This window comes from Physeter macrocephalus, chromosome 5 (genome assembly GCF_002837175.3).
Source record: "Physeter macrocephalus isolate SW-GA chromosome 5, ASM283717v5, whole genome shotgun sequence".
Classification (NCBI taxonomy): domain Eukaryota; kingdom Metazoa; phylum Chordata; class Mammalia; order Artiodactyla; family Physeteridae; genus Physeter; species Physeter macrocephalus.
In genome coordinates, this window is record NC_041218.1 from 49083029 (window position 1) to 49099511 (window position 16483).

Sequence of the window (16483 nt, forward strand, 5' to 3'; positions counted from 1 at the left end):
GAGCATACCTTTGAGGTATTATTATCTCCATTATAAAACGAGGAGCGGAGATGGAGCCAGGATGAACCAGTTGCCTCTGGCCACAGGCAGAAAAAGCAGCGAGCGGGCTGTCGGATACCTGAAATTCCTGAGCCCCACGGGCTCCTAACTAAGCCTGCTCTCTCTGAGCTGGCATCAGGAAGTTCATTCTTTACATGACATAAACAAGTAGCTATCTTTTTTCTTTCGTTGACTATTCCTCTCTCTAGAGCTACTGACCCCCTTCAGTTCTCCCATGTGATTCTTTTCAGATTTGGTTTCCTTGGCAAGCTGCCACCTAAAAGTGTAGTTGAATCAAGTGAGATAAGTAGAAATCTGGATCTTGAAAAAAATTTTATTACAGGAGAAGGAAAAGGGAGACAGGCAGAAAAATATAAGGAAGATTCATGTAACTGAACCAATAACAAGAAGTGACATTATTCTAAAAGTAAACTGTGTTTATACATTTACAGGCTCAGATATAAACCACTATATCAGGAACTAAGAACCACAAAAAATAAATTTAAACCTTTTTATATGATAGAAGTCTATGGCTATATTTATGCCTCTACATTTTTAAGATAAAGAGTGCATACCCTTGCCATATTAAAAAATGTAAATTTCAATAAGCGAAACATTAATACTCTAAAAGAAAAATGGGGACTTTCCCGGCGGTCCAGTCATTTGGACTTCGCCTTCCAATGCAGGGGGTGAGGGTTCGATCCCTGGTCAGGAAGCTAAGATCCCACATGCCTCGCAGCCCAAAAACCAAAACATAAAACAGAAGCAATATTGTAACAAATTCAATAAAGACGTTAAAAATGGTCCACATCAAAAAAAAAAAAAAGAACTTTATAAAACGGCCAAATGGCATAGATAGACATGAACAGACAATTGACAAACTGCCAGTAAATAAATGGATATAACGTTCAAAGTCCCTTTTAATCAAATAAAAGCAAATTAAAACAATTTTGACCTAACAAATTGGCAAATATCTCTCTTTTAGTGACTACCTAAATCCTGGTTAGAGGTCAAGCTTGATAGGCACTCGGCATAGCCTTGATGACGATGAGGCAATTGGTACAGGCTGTTTAAAAGCAATTCAATAAAATGTATCAAAATCCATTCGTTGGATTAATTCCTTTGGAAAAATGAGAGATGTAGATGAAGAGTTATGTGAAAGAAGGGTCATCAAAAATTATGCATTACCAAAGAAAAATTCAAAATGGACTAAGCATCTAATAATAAGCAGAATGGCTTAAGTAAATTATGACAAATAGAAGATTATACAGGCATTAAAATCATATTTTCAAAAAATACATCATGAACTTGTAGAAATGATCACAAAATAATGTTAAACAGAAAACAAATCCAAACATAAAACTGCAAATACTCTATGAATTATAGTTACACGATGTGGATGGATAGACATAGATTATATGAAGGATATACATCAAAATCACAACAGTGATTATCTTTGGTTAGAATTTTCTTCTTTACATGTTTCTGTATTTTCTATGAGTTTTTTTCTTAAATCAAAAAACAGTACATTTATCTCTAAAATTTAAAAAAAAAAAAAAAAAAAAAAAAAGCCAAGTAAGAGAATCCTTGAACTTCAGATTTAGCTGGCATTTTTTCACCAATTTTGTTCAAGCCAGCTAAAATTCATCTTGACTCAGAAAGGAACACACCAGCAAGTAGATTTTAGCATTAGGATTGGCCGATTTCCACTGTTAAAACTTTGGAACTTTCCTTTCCTAGTTACCCTTGCAGGAAAAAGAGATGCCCTATTGTTCCTCTTTGGGGTATTTTTCTCACAAGGTCAGCTTCAGAGGGAATTTGGAGGAAAGAGAATTTACCAAGACCACTATTTTAAATGGTGTGCTCTAATTTTACAAGCCCAGATGACACTGCCAAGCTGCCTCAGTGCCTGCCGGCTTAGAAAAGAGCTCCAGGACTACATACAGGCACCAGCCATAAATGACACAACCAAAAAATGATTGCGGCTTGTTTGAGAAAATATGCACAGAACATGCCAAAAAGACTCCTACACTGGATGTTTTTCTGAATGAATTTCTTGTAAGTCCTGTCACGTGAAACTAATGTAATACTAGGAATCCCTATGATATGAGGACCTCATTCCAAATGCATCTACCACATTGCTTTTGCCATTGGCTGGTCGAAATACACAACACTTCACCTCTGTGTTAAATGAATTGCCTAATTCAAACATCCTATTATAAAGTTTCGGTGCCTGTTTTATCTTTGCCCAAGCATGGCTTTAGTTAATAGATTTCAGAATCTTTCTTTGAAAAACAGCTCAATGCAATAACAAATGTAATTAGAATCACATACACAGAAAAAATTATTGCTGCTTGCAGTCACCCCAAAACCTGCAATGGCTCTCCACTGCATTTAGATTGAAATCTAAACTCCTAACCTCGTTTAATATACCTCACCTCCAGCGTCATCTTGTAGCATTTAATCCCTTGCCCACTGCAATCTGGACATACTGGTCTTTTTTACTTTTTCTCAACCCTGGCAAACTCATTCCCATAGCACTAGGTCTCCTCTGTATCTTAAGAGAATATTCTTTCCTATAACCTCCAAATGATTAGACCAGCTTGTTTTCAGGTCGGGGTTAAAAGTAATCAAGTGAGGGCTTCCCTGGTGGCGCAGTGGTTGAGAATCCGCCTGCCGATGCAGGGGACACGGGTTTGTGCCCCCGTCCGGGAGGATCCCACATGCCGCGGAGCGGCTGGGCCCGTGAGCCGTGGCCGCTGAGCCTGCGCGGCCGGAGCCTGTGCCCCGCAACGGGAGAGGCCACAGCAGCGAGAGGCCCGCGTACCGCCAAACAAAAACCCCAAAAAACAGGAAAAAGTAATCAAGTGAACAATGGAAACAACCTAAAGGTCCATCAACAGATGAATGGATAAAGAAGATGTGGTATATATATATACAATGGACTACTATTCAGCCATAAAAAAAAGAATGAAATAGTGCCATTTGCAGGTACATGGATGGACCTAGAGACTATCATACTAAGTGAAGTAAGTCAGACTGAGAAAGACAAATATTATATGATATCACTTATATGTGGACTCTAAAGTATGACACAAATGAACTTAACTACAAAACAGAAACAGACTCACAGACATAGAGAACAGACTTGTGGTTGCCAAGTGGGAGGGAGAGTTGGGGAGGGAAGGATTGGGAGTCTGGGATTAGCAGATACAAACTATTTTTATAGCATGGATAAACAGCAAGGTCCTACTGTATAGCACAGGGAGCAATATTCGATATCCTGTGATAAACCATAATGGAAAAGAATATGAAAAAGAATGTATATATGTGTAACTGAATCACTTTGCTGTATAGCAGAAATTAACAAAACATTGTAAATCAACCGTACTTCAATAAAATTAATTTTTTTAAAGTAACCAAGTGAACACGTGACTTCACAATCCTGTGAAATGGCAAATTTAAATTAACAAATTTTTAATTTGGTATTCTTGCTTAGAAAAGACTGACCTTTGTTTACCTCCAATATTTAGAAGGCACCTTTCAGATGCTTTCCTGAAAAATACAGAGGCTATAAATGTCCAAGCATGAGCCAAAGGCAGAAACAAAAGAATGAACCAGGATTCTTTATTGGTCACAATTCAAAATCTAGAAGTTTCCAACATCAACCTCCCTTGTCTGTCCTAATTATTGTGTCTTAAGGAAGTGATGGTGCTTATTTCCCTTATTTCTTTCATTTCAAAAAGTGTAACATTATTAATGCCATAACTACATCATCAACTCATAGTATTATTTACAAGTACTGCTATATCGGACAGTCTTTGAGATGTCTCCTAATTATCCCAATCTTATGGTATACATGTGTGTAATCTCCTCCCCTGAATACCAGCTGGGCCTACTGACTTGTTTCTAACAAATAGAATATGGCAAATGTGGGAATTCCCTGGAGGTCTAATGGTTAGGACTCAGTGCTTTCACTGCCAGGGGCCTGGGTTCAATCCCTGCTCAGGGAACTAAGATCCCACAAGCTGCATGGCACAGCCAAAAATAAATAAATAAATAAACATTTAAAAAAAGAATATGGCAAATTTAATGGGATATTGTATCTGAAGTTAAATTACCAAAAGGACTGTGATTTCCATCTCTCGCTTTCTCCCTCTTAGAACCTTGCTTACTCTTACCCTGCCAACAGCCATACAAAAAAGCTTGCACGTGGAACTTGAGGCCTGCAACAGCCATGTGAGTTTAGAAGGAGATCCTCCCTTAGTTGAGGCTCAGGATGACTGCAGACCTGGCCAACATCTTGATTACAGCCTTGTGAGACCCTGAGCCAGAGGACCCAGCTAAGCCACAGCCAGATTCCTGACCCACAGAAACTCTGACTTAATAAATATATGTGTGTGGGGGGGTAATTTGATACACAGCAATAGCTAACTAATACAACTGTTTACAACCCAAACTATATACTTGGCATTTTCTTTTCTTACCATTAGGATTGTAATGAAAGGAAGTTTAGCTCCCCAAATTATAAGGATAAAATCAGGTTGTATGGAGATACAGGATATTCAGAACTAGAAATAATTAATCAGGATTTATTCTCAAAGGGAATAATAACTATATTTGGTACATCAATCATAATAGCCACTCATAACGTATATAGCATTTTAAAATCCAGCTGGTGTTTTCACATTCAGGGGCATTTACTACTCTTGAAAAGTTTAGGAAGTAGGTATGATTATGATCTCTATCTACAGATAAGGAGACTGAGACTCAGTAGATTTCATGACTTCCACGAAGGCAAGGACCTTCTCTACCTTGTTCACCACTTTTCCCCAATGTCGAGCACTCAACATATATTTGTTGAGTGGTGTCTCCCACAACAATGTTCTCTATAAAGACGGTGACTTTGGGCTTCCCTGGTGGCGCAGTGGTTGAGAATCCGCCTGCCGATGCAGGGGACATGAGCAGGGGACATGAGTTCGTGCCCCGGTCCGGGAAGATCCCACATGCCGCAGAGCGGCTGGGCCCGTGAGCCATGGCGGCTGCACCTGCGCGTCCGGAGCCTGTGCTCCGCAACGGGAGGCCAGTAGTGAGAGGCCCGCGTAACGCAAAAAAAAAGACGGTGACTTTTTTCATGAAGTTCTCCAACTGACATATATCAATCAATCAATCTACCAATCAGGTTCTACATATACCTGTGTCACACGCCAGTATCGATTCATGGAACCAGTATCTGTGTTTCCCAAACAACACAGCCTCCTCTGAAAGCTCACTCTAGCTTTAAAGACAGTAAAGAGAGAAATCTCTAATTTAATCCTGTTTTTCATACAGTTCGACACCACCAAAAACAGAGACTCAAAGCAAACAACCCTTTCTCGGTAAATCAGACCTCTTCCCTCACATATCATTTCCTATAATCTTCCAGGATGAGGCTGGAGACAACGGACCTTTCCAAGAGCCACCAAAGGAGGTCATCAGCCGACCCAGACCCCCGTCACCCCCGCCCACAACACTCCCACCCCTCCCCAGCCATGCCTGGCCTCTGTCCCCCGATAAACATGGTGAGTAGGAAGTAATAGGTCTTGTCAAAGGTCACGATAAAATAATCTCAGGCGATGCCAGATAGAGGATTCCACAGAAGTGCAGCAAAACTGCTGACAAGGAAACAGGAGGTGGGGGGATTTTGATAGGGAGGTTTATATAAGCCTTAAATTCCTTTTCTTTTCAAAGTTTCACAGTCAAGTGATCCATTCAGTCTTCAACCACAGTCCAGCCTCTACTCACTGTTACCTAATAAAAAAGTGTTTGTTCACAGGAAACACATGGAGCCATGAAATAATAAATTAGTCTACGTTTTAAGAAGATAAGAAAATCATTAGGTACGATTACCCTTGGAACTATACTATATGATTACAAAACGGAGGAACTGCAACATATCACATATAAGGTAATAAATTAATAACAGTCATACGCTCATTTAGCAAATATTGAAGAAGTTATCTGCAATGTGCCAGCACTAGATGTTGGAAAAATGGTGATGAACCAACCAATCATGCATGACCCCTGACATTTCAGAATTTAGATTCTACTGGGACATATGGATTTTAAAGTTTTAAAAATTAAAAATCACTTAAAGGAATATACATTTGAAAACAGTAAATGAAGGAAGGAAAAGTTCAGGGTAGCTTGAGAATTTAATAGGGGGACTGAATTTAGAGTAGGGAACCAGGGGAAAGTAGCAGTTATCCAGGCTGTAATGGTCTAGGCAGAGGGCACAGCATAGGCAAAGACCCTGCAGCTGACAAAGGCTTGGTGCTTTCAAGCACCTGAAATTCCACTGTGATTGGGGCTGTGTGTTGTGAGATGAGGCTGGCCTAGATGATGCCAAAGACTGTGATCTTGCCTCTGTAGCCCAAAACCCTTCCCTGAGTGGCAGCATCCCACTGTCTACTGGAAACCTCCTCACACATAACAGGCCCCAAATCAAGTTCTTTGTCTTTCCCACCAAACCTTCCACATTCCATCTCAGTTGATGGCAACTCTATCCTCCCAGTGTCTCAGGTCAAAAACCTTAGCACCCTCCCTGACTTCTTGCTTATCCCCACACCCAATCTGTCAGCAAATCATTTCAGTCTTTACCTTCAAAATTAGCCAAACTCCTTCTCAAAATCATCTAGTCCAAGCCGCCATGGTCTCTTCCTCCTAACAGGTCTCCCCATTGCCCCCATACCCCCTATACAGTCTGTTCTTCAACCATAACAATGGAGGTCTTTAGAAGTGATGAATTCTCTTCTCAAAACTCTCCAATGGCTTCCTTTATTGCTGAGATTAATATCCAATGTTCATAGCATGGTCTGCAAGCCCCTACATGATCTGGCCACCCACCTCCTTACTGTCTCCATCCCTGCTTTCACACCAGGGCCTTAGTATGAGCAGCTCCCTTTGCCCGAAAGCTCTTTCTCCAGATCTCCGGAGGAATTGCTCCCTCACCTCAAAAGCTCTCTACTTATAAGTCACCTTCTCAGAAAGGCATCCCCTGACTACTCCATCTGGAAAGATGAAAGAGCACACTGTATCCATTTACCTGGCTTCATCTTTCTTTTTGGCACTTAACTGCTGTATGATGCCTCTCTATTTGTATAGAGATGTTGTCTGTTGATGCACTGCCATACCCATAGAACCTGGAAGAGTTCTAGCAAAAGAAGGCAAAGGTACACATTTAATGATGTACTTTTTTGGGCTACCACATGGCCATCTCCAGATCACATAAAATTACAAACTCCTAAGAAACTGATTATGTCTAATATCTTACTAAGATCGAGGTTCTGGAGAAACAAGAGAAGGAGAGAGAAGATTGATCAGAAGGAGGGAGAAGAAGGGTAGGGTTTACGGTAGGCAGGTCAGGGTCTGGGGAAGGAAGATAGCCCTGAGGTTCTGTGACAGTCACTGTGGTGGAACAGAACGTGCTGAGAGGAAGGGGGGCAGAAATAAAAGGAATAAAAAGAATGTGAGGGTGCCCAAGACAAAGCTTGCCTCAGTCATAATCTTGCCTAGGCTCAACTCTAAAGGAAGATTTTTCAACCAGCATAAGAGGAAGAAGATTAAGGTCTTCAGAGTACATATTTCTCTTGCCAAAAGATTGGTCATGTGTTTTTTATAATCATAAAAAAAAAATCCACAGCAAACTTAAATGTCAAACAATAGGGGATGGTTAGGAAATTATGGTATAGCAACTCAATGGAATATGATGCATAATCATAGTTTTGAAAACTATGTAGCAACATGAAAAAAATGTCTGTGGTAAAATTTTAAGTGAAGGAAGCAGAATTTTAAAATGTGTCTATGTTCTGATTGAAACTATTTAAAAATTACGTTCATCTCTGGACAAATGAAAAAATCAGTGATTCCCTAGGGTTGTGAAAACCAATGTGATTTACTCATCTCGCCCCATTTTTGGAGTTCTAAAATGCTATTACAATAGTTTTTAAGCTATGGGAACGTCCATCAATACACTTAAAGAATCTCCCTAGGCTGGTCCTCCCAGGAACACTCGCCAGACATCAAACATGTCATGCTGGTAACAGGAAATTCATGACAAAGAACAATGTTTGAGTATCCCGATAATCAATTCACTCAGGGTTAATTAACCAGCGACTCTGTGTAAGGGACTATATGTTAGGTTCTGTGAGGGAAATCAAAACTGAGCAGAAGGCAATTCCTGCTGTGATGGAGCTGACGATCCAGGAGAAGGAATTTATGACAAACCCCAAAATAACCACAATATAAGACTTTTTTTAGTCCCAAGAAAAATATTAACAAAGCACTAAGGAATTAATTAATTTTGCATTCAGTTTTTGGTTTGAGAGATCTGGAGATGAGTGTTTCCACAAGTGAGGGATTAGGGGACAAGAACAGGTGTTCCAGGGAAGATGAGAGTCTGCACATGGCAGAGAGGCACTCAACACAAATAAGAGTTAATTATGGGTCTGGCTTGAATATGGTGTATACCCACCAGGATGGTGGCTGGCGTTAGCCTAGAGGTCTTAAAACAAATGCTTGTAAAGGCTCTTGAGCAGGGAAATGAGAAGTTCAGAGCCATAAAGTAGAAAAATTCATTTAGTAGCCAGAATGGAAAGAGTCTGAGCTCAGGGACCAAACAAAATGGTTCCAAACTCCAACTCCTCCATTTACTGGTTTTGTCACATTATCTGGTTTGTCAGTTAACCTCTGGGCCTAGCTTTCCTTATCTATAAAAAAGGGTAACTCCAGCTCCTAGGTAGGTTTGTTAGGAAGGATGACATGGTAGATCAAAAGAGTAGGTTCAGTAAAGACTCAATAAATCATTCTGTTCCCCTTAATTCTCAGTTCAGAGAAGGCACTGGTGGAGAAGAAAGACAGGGCAGAAGGGTAAAGATCACAGGACACGGTTCATGTGGGACCTAGAAGAATGGGCAGTGACATGTTCATGATGGTCAAGGGAACAGGCAAAGTCAGCAACTGTCATGAAGGTTCAAGCTGGGAGCTCAGGGGATGATTTTGGCCCCCACTGAAATGGGTATGTCAGAAGGAGAAATGGTATGAGGATTAGATCATGTTTGAACAATCTGAAAATTAAGGAACAGCAGCAGCCCATCTAGGAAAAAATGGCCAAGGTGAAGCTAGAAGTCAGGATTCATGGCCTGGGAGAGGGGCATGGGCTGGAGACACATGGCATACGCTGTAAGATTTTTAGTAGTTGACTGTTCCTATTACCAAGGTCTGTAATGCTCTTACCTACCTTTCTCCACAGCTCATCTTTATATATCCCAAATATGTAGAGAAATTGTTGGATCAAAATACCCTAGTTGGCATTTGGTCTAACTGACTTTAGCATCCTGTATTTTTCTCCATGATGTGTTATCTCTTTTTAACAGCTATAGAGATATATTATTCACATATCATACAATTCACCCACTTAAAGTTTACAATTCAATGGCCTTAGAATATTCACAGGTTTGTGCAACCATCACCACAATCAATTTTAGAATATCTTCATCATCTCAAGAAGAAAACAGGGCTTCCCTGGCGGCACAGTGGTTAAGAATCCACCTGCCAATGCAGGGGACACGGGTTCGAGCCCTGGTTCGGGAAGATCCCACATGCCGCAGAGCAACTAAGCCCACGCACCACAACTACTGAGCCTGCACTCTAGAGCCTGTGAGCCATAACTACTGAGCCCGCGAGCCACAATTACTGAGCCCACGCACCACAACTACTGAAGCCCACGCGCCTAGAGCCCGTGTTCCACAACAAGAGAAGTCACCGCAATGAGAAGCCCACGAACCTCAACGAAGAGTAGCCCCCGTTCACTGCAACTAGAGAAAGCCCGCCCGCAGCAACGAAGACCCAACGCAGCCAAAAATAAATAAACAAAATAAATAAATGTATAAAAAAGAAAAAGAAGAAAACACACTTCCCTGTGTAGTCACCCCCGAGTCCCCAGCCCCACCCTCAGCCCTGGGTAACCACTAATCTACCTTCTGTCTCCGTAGATTTGGCTATTCTGGACCTTTCATATAAATGAGTTATACAATATGGAGTCCTTTGTGTCTGGCTTCTGTTTCTCAGCACAATGTTTTCAAGACTCATGCATGTTGTAGTACATAGCATTACTTCATTTCTTTTTATGACCAAAAAATTTTCCAACATATAGATATACCACATTTTGTTTATCTACTCATCAGTTGATGGACTTTGGGTTATTTCCATGTTTTGGCTATTATAAATAACCCTGCTCTGAATATTTATGTACAAGTTTTTGTGTAGACATATGTTTTCATTTCTCTTGGGTGTATACCAAGGAATGGAATTGGTAGATCATAAGGTTTATGTTTAATTTTTTAAGGAATTGCCAGACTGTTTTTCAAAGTGAATGTACCATCTGACAATCCCACCAGCAGTGTATGAGGGCTCCCAGTTCTCCACATCCTCATCAACACTTGCTATTGTCTGTCTTTTTTATTATAGTCATCCTAGTAGGTGTGAAGTGGTAATCTCCCTGTGGTTTTGGTTTGCATTTCCCTGATAGCTAGTGATGTTGAACATCTTTTCATGTGCTTATTGGCCACTTGTATATCTTCTTTGTAGAACTGTCTATTCAGATCCTTTGCCCATTTTTAAATTGGTTATTTGTCTTTTTATGATGATACATTTTTAAAACACGAAATTTTGTCTTCTGTGCTTTCATTGTATAAAACAGAGGTAGTGCATAGGCATAAATTGTCCATCAACAATTAGAAAAGCAGAATTACTTCTCTTCCTGCACTGAAACACCTATGTTCAACTTGATGTGTCTGTTGCTTATGGGAACTGGTGGCTTTTGTCCTTGTCAGTAAAATTAACACATCAAAACAACGGTTGTTAAGCCTGGCAGGGTGACAAACTACAGTTGTATTTTATTCTTTGTTCTCAAGGTTAAAAGTTGGTGCTGCCCTTTTGGCATTGCTCTTTCACAAACTCTGAAGACAAATTCAAGGCCAAACCAAGGATAATGATCACATCAGCAAATTCATTCACCAGTGTAATATATATATACATCTATTTTAAAGTATGGACTTGTTTTGTTGGCTTTGTCCATTCCTGGTAATGTATAGACCCCCATCTCTGAAGACTTGTTCTAAGTTTTTCTGGCGGTCCATCAGAAGTCTATTTTAAACATGTGCTAAAAAAATGTCTGGTTAGGATTCCCACAACTCCCAACCTGCCAGCTCCCTTAGGGTCCCAGTACTATTTGCCCTGGGTGCTGCCTTCTTGATAGGCATACTTACTGTTATGGGCTGAATTGTGTCCCCCAAATCTCCAGTACCCTAGAATGTGACTTTAATGGGAGATAAAGTCTTAACAGAGGTAGTCAGAGTAAAGTGAGGTCTTCAGGGTGGGCCCTACTCCAGTATGATAGGCATCTTTATAAAAAGGGGAAATTTGGACACGAAGACAGCCATCTACAAGCCGAAGAGAGAGACTTGGAACAATTTTCCCTCACAGCCCTCCAAAGGAACCAATCCTGCTGACATCTTGATTTTGGACTTCTAGCCTCCAGAACTGTGAGAGAATAAATTTCTATCGTTTAAGCCACCCAGTTTATGGTACTTTGTTACAGCAGGCCTAGCAAACTAATATACCTGGCCATGCACTGGACCCCCGCTGAGTGCCAGAGCTGTGGCTGTCTTGAGGGGTGAGGCCCCTCTCTCTGACACAAAAGGCCAAAGCTGCACTGCCTTGCAACCCAACACCTGCACTACAGCTTTTATAGTGGCTCTTTGAGTTTTTGTTCACAGTTATTTTTTGTTCTCTTCCAAGGACTCTGACACAAGCCCATGGGGCACTGCGCCAGAAACCCTCCCCTCCTCTACCACCACAAAGGACAATCCAGACTCCATTACTGGGTCAGGCTTCTCCTGCCTGGCTCCTTCTTCCCTTAGAATGAATAAACCCCTCTCCCTTCCCTTATGGAATAGTTAATCAATTCTCCAGTCATATTGATCCTATTTCTTAAATGGCTTTTGAATCTGGCACCATCCCAGCCCAAGTCACTATCACCTCTTGCCTGGACAACCATACTAGCACCCTCACTGGGCTTCCTGCCTCCAGACCTGCATCCCCTCACCCTCCCACAACATTCTGCTGCAAGGACCTGTTTGGTGTCTCTCCTACGGGTAAGATCTGGGAGGAGAGGGACTGTGTTGGGTTTTGATCATGTATCCCTAGTACCTGGCACATAATAGATGTTTGGTAAATAGCTGATAAAGGCAGGAAGGAAGGAAAGGGGGGAAGGGGAGGAGAGGTATGGGTTTATATTCCCTTACAGAAACCAAAGGCTCTGTTTTTTCATTGCTCTTAGTTGAACATATCCTTGCACTAAGAAAGGCAATCAAGTCAATACAAATAGAGATATTTAAATAATGCCAAATGGTGTGTGATTTTTCAAACTAAATGATACAGCTTTCTATATACAGGATGCATCCAGATCCGAGCCAGTCTCCAGAAAAGAGGCAATCTGAGCCGTGTGCCTAATTGTTGTCCTCCCTGGATAATCCAATATGTCAGAATCACATCACACATCTGTCACCTCTCTGCATTGGCCTGAAGTACAAAAGTCCTCTTTAGATTTTTGTTCCTCCCATTAAGACACTAAAGCTGCTATACCTAACTTTGAACAAATGGTCTATGCCTTCTATTTCTCTATCCCGGGAATGGGTACAAGCAAACCTTATCCCTCCTTTTTTTTAAAATCATGGTAAAATACACATAGCAAAATTTACTGTGTTAACAATTTTCAAGTACACAGTTCAGTAGTGTTCAGTATATTCACACTGTTGTGCAACCAATCTCCAGAACCCTCTATTTCTTAAACAAACATTAAATAACAAGAACTATGTAAAGGAATATAAGAGTTCCTAAATATACCTCCTAAAATATCTCCTAAATGTTAAGTAAAGATTAAGCATCCATTTACAGCCTTCCTTTTAAAGATACTAGTTTTTTTTGCTTCAGGATTTAAAAAAAAAAAAAAAAAAAGCATATTGCCTGGAAAGGGTAAAAATAAATCTTGAGTTAAAGGGTTAACCTGCCTGTCTTAAGAATGTCCCTCCCAAAAGGGCATATCAAGCAATTATGTGTAATTTTTTTCTTCCCTGATTTTTCTGAGTGCTTCTGAGGCACATGAAAAAAATAATTGTGCTTCTCTGCCAGAACGACCTCCATCCAATGGGAAGAGATCACTGTTTTGTTTTGTTTTGTTTTGTTTTGTTTTTTAATGTTTTGAATGGTTTGAAGATTAGCATGGGTATTTAGCAAAAAGTACAATTTCAAATTACACGCTGCTTCGTGGTGCCAAAACACTGTGCACCATCATCGTTGATGACATCCACCGACACAGCACTAGAATGGTGGTTGTTAGTCATCTGGCTTCACAAAGCTGGAAGATGAAATTGTAAACAATGTGAGCTTAGACAGGCCTGATTAGAAAAGAAGAGTGTCTTAAAAGATGGTTTCAATTTTTTTAATCTAGCAATATCTTTTAATCACCAATATGTGTATCTAAATCAATTGCTCAAAAGGAGGAACAATTTATCCATGGGCAGCCTAAAAAAGATGATAATCACATTTACAAGTATATATGCCAGTAACATTCTGGTCTTCACTGGCTAAGGTTTTTGTTTATATACAAGTTTAACCACCGTAACCACATATATGTGTGGACATTAAAATTACTTTAACGTTAGTATAATGCTTAGAAAGGGACCCAAAGTGGCCCCTCCCTGGCACTGGTCACAGATCACACTATTAATCCCAGCTTGTATCTCATCCACTGAAAATATAGAGGTGTAGACAGAGACTGCAAATGACTAAGTCCAACCCTAGTCATTATTAGGAGAAAACAAAAACCAAATACTCCAAAGCACTTGGCTCCAGGTCAAGTATGAAGACAGGACACTGGTAAAACAAGAGTTAAAATGTTTTATTAAAGACAATTCAAGAGCTAGGGCTAAAGTCTATTTTGCTCAATAAATGAATACCTAAAACCCTTTCCTTTCAATACCCAAAAGAGTATAACGGTTTACATCTTTAACCTCATAGTCTCTCCATAAAGTCCTCTAACAGTCAATCACAAACTGGCCTGAAGAAAGTTTCCCTAGATACCACCAAAAACACAGGTTTGTAACAGATGTCTCCAGCAACTTTTAGAACAGATCCCATGTTAAGAGGTTGATAGATATACCCGTATGTATTTGTTAGTCAGTCCAGGTCTGTACATGTAGCCTGAAGCTGGGAAGTAGAGTTAGCAGAGAAATCACTGAGGTAAAAATAATGCATGGAAAAGTATCAGAAAGAACATTATTTATAAATTCAAAGACAAATGCAATAATATACACAATTGGGAACTCCCGACCTGGAAGCCATCCAGAGCAGTGCTTATATTTAGGCAATAAAAAACACGAGCTTTTAGCTCACACTGACCACCCCTCTAATTAACTAACACAGTGTCAGTCTCTCAGTTTCTCCATCTATAAAATGGGAATTAAAGCTGTGTGTTGGGCTTCCCTGGTGGCGCAGTGGTTGAGAATCTGCCTGCCAACGCAGGGGACACGGGTTCGAGCCCTGGTCCGGGAAGATCCCACATGCCCGCGGAGCAACTAGCGTGAGCCACAACTACTGAGCCCGCGTGTCTGGAGCCTGTGCTCCACAACAAGAGAGGACGCGACAGGGAGAGGTCCGCGCACCACGATGAAGAGTGGCCCCCGCTCGCCGCAACTAGAGAAAGCCCTCGCACAGAAACGAAGACCCAACACAGCCAAAAATAAATAAATAAATTAATTAATTAAATTTTTAAAAAAACTTATTAAAAAAAAGCTCTGTGTTAATGAATGGAGTTTAAAATTCTCCCGATGAATGGTATCACAGAAAACACAAATATTACCACCACAAAATGTAGAGAAACGTGTAGCTTTGTACCTAAAAAAGGTTTAAAGTCACGTTTAAAAAGCACATGGTTAGAGAGACATGTACTTGGAACCAGACTGCTATGCAGGGGATAAGGAGAGAGGTTCAGGGTGAAATGACTCACGAATGTGGGAATGCAGAGGCTCTCGGCAGCATGAAGTCACAAGGGACCGTCCCTGAGGTCTCTCCTCTCCTCCACAAACAATGCTGTTTGTTGACTTCAAAAGAAGATGGGTGAGGAGTTTGGAAATTATTACTTTTTATTTTGGGGTTCTTCACATCATTTACTGAATGCGCAAGCTGGTATATTGTTCAAAAAATTATTAAAGGAAAACATTCTGGTGTGTACTGAGAAATATTGATTCTCTAGTATTTAAAGGATGACAAATAGAAGGCACACTTTAAGTCTGGGGGGTTACAACTAACATCTTGACATGAGCAGAGAGCAAGTTTGGTCTGACACGAAGCTTTCTAAAAGCTTAGAGGGAAGGAACACAAGGGGATCCAGATGTCTCAAATAGAGTAAAAGCATCCCTCCAAAACCAGCTAAAGGCAAGTAGTATCTGGGGCAAAGAAGTAAGCTAGCAAAATAACTGAAATGTGGTGATCTTGACCTTTTCCAAAACGGAGGGTTTCTAAGAGTCTGCATGCAAACCAAATCCTAAGTTAAGATTTCTCAGGAAGCAAGCAATCCATATCTGAAACGTACACAAAACCAAGCTCATCTGTGGTACAAAGAATTATCTTCTAAAATATTTAATCTGCACGTTTTAATTTGTATTAATTACATTTTCTTAAACATGTTTTGTGGAGTGCAGCACACTAATAATAACCACTTGCTGCCCTGTGAACTCTGAATGCTTTACTGCAATCCCTTTCCTTAAATAGAATCATGGAATATTAGAGTAGAAGATTCCTTAGTGATCAGTTAGAATTGCAATTCTCAACCCTGGCTAAACTTTAGAAGCATTTCTGGAGCTTTTAAAAAATATAGAGGCCCAGGCCCCCACCCCAAACCAAGTAAGTCAAAATGGACAGGACAGGGAAGGTATTAGTATTTTTTTTATAAACTCCACAGGTGGTTCTATTGGGCTGCCTGGATTAGAACCATTGATACAGCCTATAGATTTACATTGCCTGACACCATAGTCACTGGTACATGTGGCTATTGAGCACTTGAAATGTGACTAGTCCGAATTGAAACGTGGGGTAATCATAAACACACACCAGACTTCAAAGGCTTAGTACCCCCCGCTCCAAATCATAAAGTATCTCAGCAACATTTTTATATTGATTATGTGTTGAAATGATAATATTTCAGATATATTGGGTTAAATAAAATTATTAAAATTAACATCACCTGTTTGATTTTTTAAAACTATTTTTTTTTTTTTTTTTTTTTTTTTTGTGGTATGCGGGTCTCCCTCTGTTGTGGCCTCTCCCGTTGCGGAGCACAGGCTCC

At 40.4% G+C, this 16483-nt stretch overlaps 1 protein-coding gene across 9 annotated transcripts in view; it reads right to left on the reverse strand.

Moving 5' to 3' along the window:
- CREB5 (cAMP responsive element binding protein 5) overlaps positions 1-16483 on the reverse strand; it is a 430944-nt gene that overhangs the window by 406134 nt on the left and 8327 nt on the right. Inside the window, exon 1 of one of the 9 annotated variants that reach the window (XM_055084947.1) lies at positions 15146-16469. The exons of 7 other annotated variants lie outside the window; for them this stretch is intronic. The gene's annotated coding sequence lies outside the window, so the exon portion shown is untranslated. Of the gene's footprint in view, positions 1-8; positions 66-15145; positions 16470-16483 lie in introns of those variants that run through there. One more of the 9 variants, XM_028489954.2, reaches the window with a different exon arrangement.